The following is a 15,402-nucleotide window of genomic DNA, read 5'->3' on the forward strand; positions in this document are numbered from 1 at the left end:
AGAGTTGAAACATTTATGCTATTTTATTAGGGCAATATATTTCCCATGGAATATTTCCAATATAGAATTAGAGAATTCTGTATTTTTCCCAAAGACATAAACGTTATAGAGAAGTGACTCATCATCTTGCATATAACAAAGTGTTGGCATCTGTTGCTGGCTTGTGTTTCTCCATGAGTAAGACGTTTGACATCAACTTTTTAGGTAACATCGCGTATTTTGTAGGTAGGCCTGCCATTAGTCATTTCCGTTTGCTGTTTTTTGTTTTATAAAGAAAACATTTCCGTGACAGGATACAGTTAGCTAAGATGCAATAATAATAATCATACGTATTATTATTGTAATGAAACAGCAAGGAGCAGGTCTCGAACCCTCGACCTTCTGGCCCGGGGTCCGGCGCGCTATCGACTGTGCCGCAAAAGCATGCTCGTGCAGCAGAGTCGATTTCCGCGCTTATAAACCCAGGGTCGTTACATTATATTGAATTTGTAGAGCGCATTTCCCACGCTCAATGCGCATCTGTAGACTTCAGTAAAGGTCAGTGGTATTTAACCCCTAGGTAAGTAAGCTGATACTAGATCTGTTCATAAGTGCAACTAGTAGTACAGTGTCATGCTAAGAATCAGATCTAGGGGGACCTCTAGTGGCCGATAAAAAGTACTACAGACTCATTGAAAATGGCTTGCTGCTTCCCTTGATGATTGTAGCCAGGGGCAGTCTGTGATCAGAAATCCACCTTGGCATTTCTAAAACCCTGGCCCATTGTGTTTCTTCGAGGGCCCCCAGTATTAGCCAGACAACATTTTGAGCAGCGATTGTGTAGCATTTCAAAAACGACACAAACAAACCGCTCTGACGCAGTGAAACCGTAGACTTACGGCAACAGTCAGAGAAAAATAATTGGGCAACTTGATTCTTCTAGATTCTTTACTGTAATCAGCCAGTGTTCTTCCATGACGTCCTGGCAACCCGCCAGGAACAAGGATGGCCTAACCTTGCCCACGGGGCGCGACGTCACCATGTTAAAGAAATTCATGGTCTATAAAGAAGACATTCTGGTTGATCTCCACACATTATTACATTTTTTAGCTGGAAGAACGGAGACATAATTTATAGATCGACAGGTAAGAGTGCTCTCGAGCGGTTAGATGTTCTTTACCATTCGGCCATCAGATTTGCCACCAAAGCTCCTTATAGGACACATAACACATCTCTGTATACCCGTCGCAAGGCCCACTGGTTGATGCTTATTTATAAAACCCTCAAGGCCTCACTCCCCCCTATCTGAGATGTCTACTGCAGCCCTCATCCTCCACATACAACACCCGTTCTGCCAGTCACATTCTGTTAAAGGTCCCCAAAGCACACACATCCCTGGGTCGCTCCTCTTTTCAGTTCGCTGCAGCTAGCGACTGGAACGAGCTGCAACAAACACTCAAACTGGACAGTTTTATCTCAATCTCTTCATTCAAAGACTCAATCATGGACACTCTTACTGACAGTTGTGGCTGCTTTGTGTGATGTATTGTTGTCTCTACCTTCTTGCCCTTTGTGCTGTTGTCTGTGCACAATAATGTTTGTACCATGTTTTGTGCTGCTACCATGTTGTGCTGCTACCATGTTTAGTGCTGCTACCATATTGGGTTGCTACCATGTTGTTGTCATGTTGTGTTGCTACCATGTTGTTGTCATGTTGTGTTGCTACCATGCTGTTGTCATGTTGTGTCGCTACCATGCTGTTGTCATGTTGTGTCGCTGCCATGCTGTTGTCATGTTGTGTTGCTACCATGCTGTTGTCATGTTGTGTTGCTACCATGCTGTTGTCATGTTGTGTTGCTACCATGCTGTGTTGTCATGTGTCCCTGCCATGCTATGTTGTTGTCTTAGGTCTCTCTTTATGTAGTGTTGTGTTGTCTCTCTTGTTGTGATGTGTGTTTTGTCCTAAATTTATATTGTATTTATTTTTATTTTTAATCCCAGGCCCCCGTCCCCCCGCAGGAGGCCTTTTGCCTTTTGGTAGGCCGTCATTGTAAATAAGAATTTGTTCTTAACTGTCACGACTCCCGCCGAAGTTGTCTCCCCTGCCTGTTCGGGCGGCGCTCGGCGGTCGTCGTCACCGTCCTACTAGCCGCCACCAATCCCTTTTTCCTTTGTCTGTTTGTTTTGTTATTAGTTTCACCTGTGTTTCTGTTTTCGGATAATGAGCTTCCCTATATTTAGTAGGTAGGCCCGCCCTTGTTTTGTGTGGGATTGTCCTTATTTTGTTACGTGTGTGCATTGTAGACTGAGGTGTATTTTCTTTCTTTCACTTGACACCCTGTGGGTTTTGGGTTGTCACGTTATATGTCCGCGCCCTGTATTTGTTGGGCTTATATATTATGTGTGCCTTATTTAAAGAGCACTATAATATACCCCAGTGGAACTCTCTCTGCACCTGATTCCTGCACCCACCTAGTCCCGCGTGACATTAACTGACTTGTCTAGTTAAATAAAGGTTAAATATATATTTTTAAATAAAACATTAGGTTATGTTTACACTACTAAAGCGGGTAATCTGAGATGTGTTGGACGAACATACATACAACTAGATGGTTTTACATGCTAGTTACCTTACATACAATTAGATGGTTTTACATGCTAGTTACCTTCTGCAACGAGATGGTTTTACATGCTAGTTACCTTACATACAACTAGATGGTTTTACATGCTAGTTACCTTCTGCAACTAGATGGTTTTACATGCTAGTTACCTTACATACAACTAGATGGTTTTACATGCTAGTTACCTTACATACAACTAGATGGTTTTACATGCTAGTTACCTTCTGCATCTAGATGGTTTTACATGCTAGTTACCTTACATACAACTAGATGGTTTTACATGCTAGTTACCTTCTGCAATTAGATGGTTTTACATGCTAGTTACCTTCTGCAACGAGATGGTTTTACATGCTAGTTACCTTCTGCAACTAGATGGTTTTACATGCTAGTTACCTTCTGCAACTAGATGGTTTTACATGCTAGTTACCTTCTGCAACTAGATGGTTTTACATGCTAGTTACCTTCTGCAATTAGATGGTTTTACATGCTAGTTACCTTCTGCAACTAGATGGTTTTACATGCTAGTTACCTTCTGCAACTAGATGGTTTTACATGCTAGTTACCTTCTGCAACTAGATGGTTTTACATGCTAGTTACCTTCTGCAACTAGATGGTTTTACATGCTAGTTACCTTCTGCAACTAGATGGTTTCACATGCTAGTTACCTTCTGCAACTAGATGGTTTTACATGCTAGTTACCTTACATACAATTAGATGGTTTTACATGCTAGTTACCTTCTGCATCTAGATGGTTTGACATGCTAGTTACCTTCTGCAACTAGATGGTTTGACATGCTAGTTACCTTCTGCAACTAGATGGTTTTACATGCTAGTTACCTTCTGCAACTAGATGGTTTCACATGCTAGTTACCTTCTGCAACTAGATGGTTTTACATGCTAGTTACCTTCTGCAACTAGATGGTTTTACATGCTAGTTACCTTCTGCAACTAGATGGTTTTACATGCTAGTTACCTTCTGCAACTAGATGGTTTTACATGCTAGTTACCTTCTGCCACCCTATGGTTTTACATGCTAGTTACCTTCTGCAACTAGATGGTTTTACATGCTAGTTACCTTCTGCAACTAGATGGTTTTACATGCTAGTTACCTTACATACAATTAGATGGTTTTACATGCTAGTTACCTTCTGCAACTAGATGGTTTTACATGCTAGTTACCTTACATACAATTAGATGGTTTTACATGCTAGTTACCTTACATACAACTAGATGGTTTTACATGCTAGTTACCTTACATACAACTAGATGGTTTTACATGCTAGTTACCTTCTGCATCTAGATGGTTTTACATGCTAGTTACCTTACATACAACTAGATGGTTTTACATGCTAGTTACCTTCTGCAATTAGATGGTTTTACATGCTAGTTACCTTCTGCAACGAGATGGTTTTACATGCTAGTTACCTTCTGCAACTAGATGGTTTTACATGCTAGTTACCTTCTGCAACTAGATGGTTTTACATGCTAGTTACCTTCTGCAACTAGATGGTTTTACATGCTAGTTACCTTCTGCAATTAGATGGTTTTACATGCTAGTTACCTTCTGCAACTAGATGGTTTTACATGCTAGTTACCTTCTGCAACTAGATGGTTTTACATGCTAGTTACCTTCTGCAACTAGATGGTTTTACATGCTAGTTACCTTCTGCAACTAGATGGTTTTACATGCTAGTTACCTTCTGCAACTAGATGGTTTCACATGCTAGTTACCTTCTGCAACTAGATGGTTTTACATGCTAGTTACCTTCTGCAACTAGATGGTTTTACATGCTAGTTACCTTCTGCAACTAGATGGTTTTACATGCTAGTTACCTTACATACAATTAGATGGTTTTACATGCTAGTTACCTTCTGCATCTAGATGGTTTTACATGCTAGTTACCTTCTGCAACTAGATGGTTTGACATGCTAGTTACCTTCTGCAACTAGATGGTTTTACATGCTAGTTACCTTCTGCAACTAGATGGTTTCACATGCTAGTTACCTTCTGCAACTAGATGGTTTTACATGCTAGTTACCTTCTGCAACTAGATGGTTTTACATGCTAGTTACCTTCTGCAACTAGATGGTTTTACATGCTAGTTACCTTCTGCAACTAGATGGTTTTACATGCTAGTTACCTTCTGCCACCCTATGGTTTTACATGCTAGTTACCTTACATACAATTAGATGGTTTTACATGCTAGTTACCTTACATACAACTAGATGGTTTTACATGCTAGTTACCTTCTGCAATTAGATGGTTTTACATGCTAGTTACCTTACATACAACTAGATGGTTTTACATGCTAGTTACCTTCTGCAATTAAATGGTTTCACATGCTAGTTACCTTCTGCAACTAGATGGTTTTACATGCTAGTTACCTTCTGCAACTAGATGGTTTTACATGCTAGTTACCTTACATACAATTAGATGGTTTTACATGCTAGTTACCTTACATACAACTAGATGGTTTTACATGCTAGTTACCTTACATACAACTAGATGGTTTTACATGCTAGTTACCTTACATACAACTAGATGGTTTTACATGCTAGTTACCTTCTGCAATTAGATGGTTTTACATGCTAGTTACCTTCTGCAATTAGATGGTTTTACATGCTAGTTACCTTCTGCAACTAGATGGTTTTACATGCTAGTTACCCTACATACAATTAGATGGTTTTACATGCTAGTTACCTTACATACAACTAGATGGTTTTACATGCTAGTTACCTTACATACAACTAGATGGTTTTACATGCTAGTTACCTTACATACAACTAGATGGTTTTACATGCTTTGTTTTGTGTGATGTATTGTTGTCTCTACCTTCTTGCCCTTTGTGCTGTTGTCTGTGCCCAATAATGTTTGTACCATGTTTAGTGTTTCTACCATGTTGTTGTCATGTTGTGCTGCTACCATGTTGTGTTGCTACCATGTTTAGTGCTTCTACCATGTTGTGTTGCTACCATGTTGATGTCATATTGTGTTGCTACCATGTTGTTGTCATGTTGTGCTGCTACCATGTTTAGTGCTGCTACCATGTTGTGTTGCTACCATGTTGTTTTGCTACCATGTTGTTGTCATATTGTGTTGCTACCATGTTGTTGTCATGTTGTGTTGCTACCATGTTGTTGTCATGTTGTGTTGCTACCATGTTGTGTTGCTACCATGTTGTTGTCATATTGTGTTGCTACCATGTTGTTGTCATATTGTGTTGCTACCATGTTGTTGTCATATTGTGTTGCTACCATGTTGTTGTCATGTTGTGTTGCTGCCATGTTGTTGTCATGTTGTGTTGCTACCATGTTGTTGTCATATTGTGTTGCTACCATGTTGTTGTCATGTTGTGTTGCTACCATGTTGTTGTCATATTGTGTTGCTACCATGTTGTTGTCATGTTGTGTTGCTACCATGTTGTTGTCATGTTGTGTTGCTACCATGTTGTTGTCATATTGTGTTGCTACCATGTTGTTGTCATGTTGTGTTGCTACCATGCTGTGTTGTCATGTGTTGTTGCCATGCTATGTTGTTGTCTTAGGTCTCTCTTTATGTAGTGTTGTGTTGTCTCTCTTGTTGTGATGTGTGTTTTGTCCTAAATTCATATTGTATTTATTTTTATTTTTATTCCCAGGCCCCCGTCCCCCGCAGGATGCCTTTTGCCTTTTGGTAGGCCGTCATTGTAAATAAGAATTTGTTCTTAACTGTCACGACTCCCGCCGAAGTTGTCTCCCCTGCCTGTTCGGGCGGCGCTCGGCGGTCGTCGTCACCGTCCTACTAGCCGCCACCGATCCCTTTTTCCTTTGTCTGTTTGTTTTGTTATTAGTTTCACCTGTGTTTCTGTTTTCGGTTAATGAGCTTCCCTATATTTAGTAGGTAGACCCGCCCTTGTTTTGTGTGGGATTGTCGTTATTTTGTTACGTGTGTGCATTGTAGACTGAGGTGTATTTTCTTTCTTTCACTTGACACCCTGTGGGGTTTGGGTTGTCACGTTATATGTCCGCGCCCTGTATTTGTTGGGCTTATATATTATGTGTGCCTTATTTAAAGAGCACTATAATATACCCCAGTGGAACTCTCTCTTTGCCTGATTCCTGCACCCACCTAGTCCCGCGTGACATTAACTGACTTGTCTAGTTAAATAAAGGTTAAATATATATTTTTAAATAAAACATTAGGTTATGTTTACACTACTAAAGCGGGTAATCTGAGATGTGTTGGACGAACATACATACAACTAGATGGTTTTACATGCTAGTTACCTTACATACAATTAGATGGTTTTACATGCTAGTTACCTTCTGCAACGAGATGGTTTTACATGCTAGTTACCTTACATACAACTAGATGGTTTTACATGCTAGTTACCTTCTGCAACTAGATGGTTTTACATGCTAGTTACCTTACATACAACTAGATGGTTTTACATGCTAGTTACCTTACATACAACTAGATGGTTTTACATGCTAGTTACCTTCTGCAACTAGATGGTTTTACATGCTAGTTACCTTACATACAACTAGATGGTTTTACATGCTAGTTACCTTCTGCAACTAGATGGTTTTACATGCTAGTTACCTTACATACAATTAGATGGTTTTACATGCTAGTTACCTTCTGCAACTAGATGGTTTTACATGCTAGTTACCTTACATACAATTAGATGGTTTTACATGCTAGTTACCTTACATACAATTAGATGGTTTTACATGCTAGTTACCTTACATACAACTAGATGGTTTTACATGCTAGTTACCTTACATACAACTAGATGGTTTTACATGCTAGTTACCTTCTGCATCTAGATGGTTTTACATGCTAGTTACCTTACATACAACTAGATGGTTTTACATGCTAGTTACCTTACATACAACTAGATGGTTTTACATGCTAGTTACCTTCTGCAATTAGATGGTTTTACATGCTAGTTACCTTCTGCAACGAGATGGTTTTACATGCTAGTTACCTTCTGCAACTAGATGGTTTTACATGCTAGTTACCTTCTGCAACTAGATGGTTTTACATGCTAGTTACCTTCTGCAACTAGATGGTTTTACATGCTAGTTACCTTCTGCAACTAGATGGTTTTACATGCTAGTTACCTTCTGCAACTAGATGGTTTTACATGCTAGTTACCTTCTGCAACTAGATGGTTTTACATGCTAGTTACCTTACATACAACTAGATGGTTTTACATGCTAGTTACCTTCTGCATCTAGATGGTTTTACATGCTAGTTACCTTACATACAACTAGATGGTTTTACATGCTAGTTACCTTACATACAATTAGATGGTTTTACATGCTAGTTACCTTCTGCAACGAGATGGTTTTACATGCTAGTTACCTTCTGCAACTAGATGGTTTTACATGCTAGTTACCTTCTGCAACTAGATGGTTTTACATGCTAGTTACCTTCTGCAACTAGATGGTTTTACATGCTAGTTACCTTCTGCAACTAGATGGTTTTACATGCTAGTTACCTTCTGCAACTAGATGGTTTTACATGCTAGTTACCTTCTGCAACTAGATGGTTTTACATGCTAGTTACCTTCTGCAACTAGATGGTTTTACATGCTAGTTACCTTCTGCAACTAGATGGTTTTACATGCTAGTTACCTTCTGCAATTAGATGGTTTTACATGCTAGTTACCTTCTGCAACTAGATGGTTTTACATGCTAGTTACCTTCTGCAACTAGATGGTTTTACATGCTAGTTACCTTCTGCAACTAGATGGTTTTACATGCTAGTTACCTTCTGCAACTAGATGGTTTTACATGCTAGTTACCTTCTGCAACTAGATGGTTTTACATGCTAGTTACCTTCTGCAACTAGATGGTTTTACATGCTAGTTACCTTCTGCAATTAGATGGTTTTACATGCTAGTTACCTTCTGCAACTAGATGGTTTTACATGCTAGTTACCTTCTGCAACTAGATGGTTTTACATGCTAGTTACCTTCTGCAAGTAGATGGTTTTACATGCTAGTTACCTTCTGCAACTAGATGGTTTTACATGCTAGTTACCTTCTGCAACGAGATGGTTTTACATGCTAGTTACCTTCTGCAACTAGATGGTTTTACATGCTAGTTACCTTCTGAAACTAGATGGTTTTACATGCTAGTTACCTTACATACAACTAGATGGTTTTACATGCTAGTTACCTTCTGCATCTAGATGGTTTTACATGCTAGTTACCTTACATACAACTAGATGGTTTTACATGCTAGTTACCTTACATACAATTAGATGGTTTTACATGCTAGTTACCTTCTGCAACGAGATGGTTTTACATGCTAGTTACCTTCTGCAACTAGATGGTTTTACATGCTAGTTACCTTCTGCAACTAGATGGTTTTACATGCTAGTTACCTTCTGCAACTAGATGGTTTTACATGCTAGTTACCTTCTGCAACTAGATGGTTTTACATGCTAGTTACCTTCTGCAACTAGATGGTTTTACATGCTAGTTACCTTCTGCAACTAGATGGTTTTACATGCTAGTTACCTTCTGCAACTAGATGGTTTTACATGCTAGTTACCTTCTGCAACTAGATGGTTTTACATGCTAGTTACCTTCTGCAACTAGATGGTTTTACATGCTAGTTACCTTCTGCAATTAGATGGTGTTACATGCTAGTTACCTTCTGCAACTAGATGGTTTTACATGCTAGTTACCTTCTGCAACTAGATGGTTTTACATGCTAGTTACCTTCTGCAACTAGATGGTTTTACATGCTAGTTACCTTCTGCAACTAGATGGTTTTACATGCTAGTTACCTTCTGCAACTAGATGGTTTTACATGCTAGTTACCTTCTGCAACTAGATGGTTTTACATGCTAGTTACCTTCTGCAATTAGATGGTTTTACATGCTAGTTACCTTCTGCAACTAGATGGTTTTACATGCTAGTTACCTTCTGCAACTAGATGGTTTTACATGCTAGTTACCTTCTGCAAGTAGATGGTTTTACATGCTAGTTACCTTCTGCAACTAGATGGTTTTACATGCTAGTTACCTTCTGCAACGAGATGGTTTTACATGCTAGTTACCTTCTGCAACTAGATGGTTTTACATGCTAGTTACCTTCTGCAACTAGATGGTTTTACATGCTAGTTACCTTCTGCAACTATTTGTAAGTGAAAAAGCCTTTATTTTTGATACAGATACTAATTCATTGAAAAGCAATAACTATATGTACTGTTAAAGAGACTAAAAAGGATATTTATGAATGTAGATGTGTTTTCTAATGATAATGACAACTGTGAATTTATATTTTTTTCTACCAAAGAAATTATAATGAACAAGATAATTGACCCTTGACACTTTTTGGGGCAAAAAAAAATTATGGTTATTAAATTCTATTGAGAAAACATTTCCTGAAACCAACCAACTTCCTCTTGTCTCATCATTTGTCCTGTTTTACAGGAAACATCAAACCAAATGAAATGCTATTGGTCACATACACGTGACTAGCAGATGTTATTCCGGATGTAGTGAAATGTTTGTGTTTCTAGCTCCGACAGTGAAGTAATATCTAACAAGTAATTTTGAACAAATTACAAAACATACACCCAATACACACAAATCTAAGTAAAGGCTATATACATATTAGGACGAGCAATGTCAGAGCAGCATAGACTGAGATACAGTAGAATAGTATAGAATACAGTATATACACATGAGATGAGTAATGCAAGATATGTAAACATTATTAAAGTGACTAGTGATCCATTTATTAAACTGGCCAGTGATTTGAGTCTCTATGTAGGCAGCAGCCTCTAATGTGCTAGTGATGGCTATTTAACAGTCGGATGGCTTTGAGATAGAAGCTGTTTTTCAGTCTCTCTGTCCCTGCTTTGATGCACCTGTACTGACCTCACCTTCTGGATGATAGCGGGGTGAACAGGCAGTGGCTCGGGTGGTTGTTGTCCTTGATGATATGTTTGGCCTTCCTGTGACATCGACACAATACAGTATTATCTGTTTCCTGGACTCGATCCTGGGACCTGTAACAAACACGTCATAAACCATAAAAAGTATTCTTTTTTAAATGTATACAGGAAATTAGCTTTAAAACTGCACATTTTTTCTCTCTGCCCAATAACATGTTGTTGCTACGGTAATGTTATCTGGCTTAGGCCTGGCTAACTCTACCACACATTCAGGGATGTTATCCTGCACATATTGTGTAGACCTGAGCTGGATTTATGGCATTTTTTGAGCTTTTTGAATCATTCATTTTTTTTTCTATGTTACTGATGATCTTGAAGCCCTGCTCCGATAAAACCTCTCTCCTGGATGACAACTGATCAGTCAGGTGGTATATTAATTAAAATCCATGAAGCCTACAACATTGTCAGTCAACATCGGCCTTTTTGGGGGGGGGGGGGGGGGGCTTTTTCACAATAGGTTTCTTCTTTCAAGTTAAACGTGCAATATGCTGATATCGCTCCGCCATTTCCTGGTTGCTAAAGGTCTAATAGTCCGCCTAATTTCAGTTCATGTAACAAAACAAGCAGTCATTGTGTAGAGTATCATTGTACCATCTAAACCGATGTGAAATATATTTTCCATAACCCCAAATATTACATTTTCAGCTGTTTGAATCTGGTGTACAAAACCTAAAGTAAAAGACTCAAAAACTCAGCTTAAACACTGGAAGCATAGAAATTGCGCACATAGAACAGATCCACTGCTGCTTACACCTGTTTTCAATGGGAATGACAGATCTATAACTCACATTTCTATGTGAATTTGGTCGGATCGCCCAAAAAAGTTATATATTATATATAAAGACTATATTTAACAACAAACACTGTTTAATAAACAAATACGTTACTCTTGAAATGAGATAGTAGAACTACCCATTTGCTCTTATATTGTGAGATAAATACAGTGTGATTGTCTTTAACTTGTCTTCTCTCCAACCCCTCGATGGTGGAGTTATGGTCTGACCCAACCTCAGCTCTCCATCTCTTCTCCCTCTCTTCTAGCTGTTTCTCCTTTCTCCTCTCCAACCCCTCGATGGTGGAGTCATGGTCTCATCCAACCTCAGCTCTCCATCTCTTCTCCCTCTCTTCTTCCTGTTTCTCCTTTCTCCTCTCTAACCCCTCGATGGTGGAGTCATGGTCTCATCCAACCTCAGCTCTCCATCTCTTCTCCCTCTCTTCTTCCTGTTTCTCCTTTCTCCTCTCTAACCCCTCGATGGTGGAGTCATGGTCTCATCCAACCTCAGCTCTCCATCTCTTCTCCCTCTCTTCTTCCTGTTTCTCCTTTCTCCTCTCTAACCCCTCGATGGTGGAGTCATGGTCTCATCCAACCTCAGCTCTCCATCTCTTCTCCCTCTCTTCTTCCTGTTTCTCCTTTCTCCTCTCTAACCCCTCGATGGTGGAGTCATGGTCTCATCCAACCTCAGCTCTCCATCTCTTCTCCCTCTCTTCTTCCTGTTTCTCCTTTCTCCTTCCTGTGTCTGTGAGCTGCTCTTCTTCCTGTTTCTCCTTTCTCCTTCCTGTGTCTGTGAGCTGCTCTTCTTCCTGTTTCTCCTTTCTCCTTCCTGTGTCTGTGAGCTGCTCTTCTTGAGAGTTACATATACCTCCTCTATCCTTCATCTCTCTATCCGTCTCCTCCATCTCTCCATCCGTCTCCTCCATCTCTCTATATGTCTCCTCCATCTCTCTATATGTCTCCTCCATCTCTCTATCCTTCTCCTCCATCTCTCTATATGTCTCCTCCATCTCTCTATATGTCTCCTCCATCTCTATCCGTCTCCTTCATCTCTCTATATGTCTCCTCCATCTCTATCCGTCTCCTCCATCTCTCTATATGTCTCCTCCATCTTCTATCCTTCATCTCTCTATATGTCTCCTCCATCTCTCTATCCTTCTCCTCCATCTCTCCATCCGTCTCTTCCATCTCTCCATCTATCCTCTCCATCTCTTTATATGTCTCCTCCATCTTCTATCCTTCTCCTCCATCTCTCTATATGTCTCCTCCATCTCTCTATCCGTCTCCTCCATCTCTATATCCGTCTCCTCCATCTCTCCATCTATCCTCTCCATCTCTTTATATGTCTCCTCCATCTCTCTATCCTTCTCCTCCATCTCTCTATATGTCTCCTCCATCTCTCTATCCTTCTCCTCCATCTCTCTATATGTCTCCTCCATCTCTCTATCCTTCTCCTCCATCTCTCTATATGTCTCCTCCATCTCTCTATCCTTCTCCTCCATCTCTCTATATGTCTCCTCCATCTCTCTATCCTTCTCCTCCATCTCTCTATATGTCTCCTCCATCTCTCTATCCTTCTCCTCTATCTCTATATCCGTCTCCTCCATCTCTATCTATCTCCTCCATCTCTCTATATGTCTCCTCCATCTCTCTATATGTCTCCTCCATCTCTCTATCCTTCTCCTCCATCTCTCTATATGTCTCCTCCATCTCTCTATCTATCTCCTCCATCTGTCTGCTGAAGTCCCTCTGCATCTTTCTCTTAGAGATGATGTTCCTCTGTAACTCAGGCAGGACTATCTTCATCAGGTTTCTCGTCGTTTCAACTCTGGCCTTTCCTGACATTGTCTCCTCTTCCTGCTTCAGCAGCTCTGGGAACTGCGTGCCATGGGCCCTGTCGTTAATGTTGAGGACGTGGTTACTGCTCCCACATTTCTCTACAAGCTGCTGGAGGTCCTGACTCCCTTCTTGGAGAAACTCATCAATGCTCTGCTCTTTCAGGCCATCATGGGTGAATAGATCACAGGGTGTCCACAACAACCCTCCTCCAAACATCTCTTCCATTCTCTCCAGAGCCCCTCGATCCTCTCATTTGGAGCGCTCCACCAAGACCAGGATGAAGACGTGGGGTGCCGGGGCTGACATCCTGTCTCATCTCCTCCAGAGAGAGTCCAGAGCAGAACCAGTCTGAACCAGTCATCTTCCAGGCCCCACCCCCTCTCCTCATACTCCTCTGGGTCACTGCAGAGGTGACACAAAATCCTAATTTAATCAATTTTAAATCCAGGCTGTAACACAACAAAACGTGGGAAAATTCAAGGTGTGTATACTAAATGAAGGCTCCGTATACGGAAGTACATTAGTGCCAGAAAAGGGATTAAATATGGCAACATAAAAAATACAAAATTCCTAAACTTCTTCTAGCAGTAAGGCCAAATTCAATGTTTCATCAAATGCATTTTTTATATATTTGTTTATACTTACAGGGGTCCTAAAATTATAATTCAAAAAGCTAAACGATCCTTGGTATGACCTTCCCAAAACAATTCCATATGTTAGTAGAATCCCAGCCTTAGACCTCAGTAGAACCCCAGCCCGGGGCCTTAGACCTCAGTAGAATCCCAGCCCGGCGCCTTAGACCTCAGTAGAACCCCAGCCCGGGGCCTTAGACCTCAGTAGAATCCCAGCCCGGCGCCTTAGACCTCAGTAGAACCCCAGCCCGGGGCCTTAGACCTCAGTAGAACCCTAGCTCGGGGCCTTAGACCTCAGTAGAACCCTAGCTCGGGGCCTTAGACCTCAGTAGAACCCCAGCCCGGGGCCTTAGACCTCAGTAGAACCCTAGCTCGGGGCCTTAGACCTCAGTAGAACCTCAGTAGAACCCCAGCCCGGGGCCTTAGACCTCAGTAGAACCCCAGCCCGGGGCCTTAGACCTCAGTAGAACCCCAGCCCAGGGCCTTAGACCTCAGTAGAACCCCAGCCCGGGGCCTTAGACCTCAGTAGAACCCCAGCCCGGGGCCTTAGACCTCAGTAGAACCCCAGCCCAGGGCCTTAGACCTCAGTAGAACCCCAGCCCGGGGCCTTAGACCTCAGTAGAACCCCAGCCCGGGGCCTTAGGCCTCAATAGAACCCCATCCCGGGGCCTTAGACCTCAGTAGAACCCCAGCCCGGGGCCTTAGGCCTCAGTAGAACTCCAGCCCGGGGCCTTAGGCCTCAGTAGAACCCCAGCCCGGGGCCTTAGGCCTCAGTAGAACCCCAGCCCGGGGCCTTAGACCTCAGTAGAACCCCAGCCCGGGGCCTTAGACCTCAGTAGAACCCCAGCCCGGGGCCTTAGGCCTCAGTAGAACTCCAGCCCGGGGCCTTAGGCCTCAGTAGAACCCCAGCCCGGGGCCTTAGGCCTCAGTAGAACCCTAGCTCGGGGCCTTAGACCTCAGTAGAACCTCAGTAGAACCCCAGCCCGGGGCCTTAGACCTCAGTAGAACCCCAGCCCGGGGCCTTAGACCTCAGTAGAACCCCAGCCCAGGGCCTTAGACCTCAGTAGAACCCCAGCCCGGGGCCTTAGACCTCAGTAGAACCCCAGCCCGGGGCCTTAGACCTCAGTAGAACCCAAGCCCAGGGCCTTAGACCTCAGTAGAACCCCAGCCCGGGGCCTTAGACCTCAGTAGAACCACAGCCCGGGGACTTAGGCCTCAATAGAACCCCATCCCGGGGCCTTAGACCTCAGTAGAACCCCAGCCCGGGGCCTTAGGCCTCAGTAGAACTCCAGCCCGGGGCCTTAGGCCTCAGTAGAACCCCAGCCCGGGGCCTTAAGACTCAGTAGAACCCCAGCCCCGGGCCTTAGGACTCAGTAGAACCCCACCCCGGGGCCTTAGACCTCAGTAGAACCCCAGCCCGGGGCCTTTTGGGGGGAGGTGTCCAAATATTGATAATTTGACAGAGACGCATCAATCTCACCGGGAGAGAGCATCCGAGCGAGCGAAACAGCGCCCCTCTGTCTGAGTATCTGTAGTCAATGTATCTGATGCTGTCTGGTCAAAAAGAGTATGACACGCGATTCAGACGCTGTCTTTATGC

At 42.2% G+C, this 15,402-nt stretch overlaps 1 protein-coding gene across 1 annotated transcript in view; it reads left to right on the forward strand.

Annotated features, from left to right (window-relative positions):
* The window catches only part of LOC139572870 (dolichyl-diphosphooligosaccharide--protein glycosyltransferase subunit STT3B), a 116,725-nt gene that overhangs the window by 862 nt on the left and 100,461 nt on the right, over positions 1-15,402 (forward strand). The window lies entirely within an intron of this gene.

Source organism: Salvelinus alpinus, chromosome 4, assembly GCF_045679555.1.
Source record: "Salvelinus alpinus chromosome 4, SLU_Salpinus.1, whole genome shotgun sequence".
In the NCBI taxonomy this organism is placed as follows: Eukaryota; Metazoa; Chordata; class Actinopteri; order Salmoniformes; family Salmonidae; genus Salvelinus; species Salvelinus alpinus.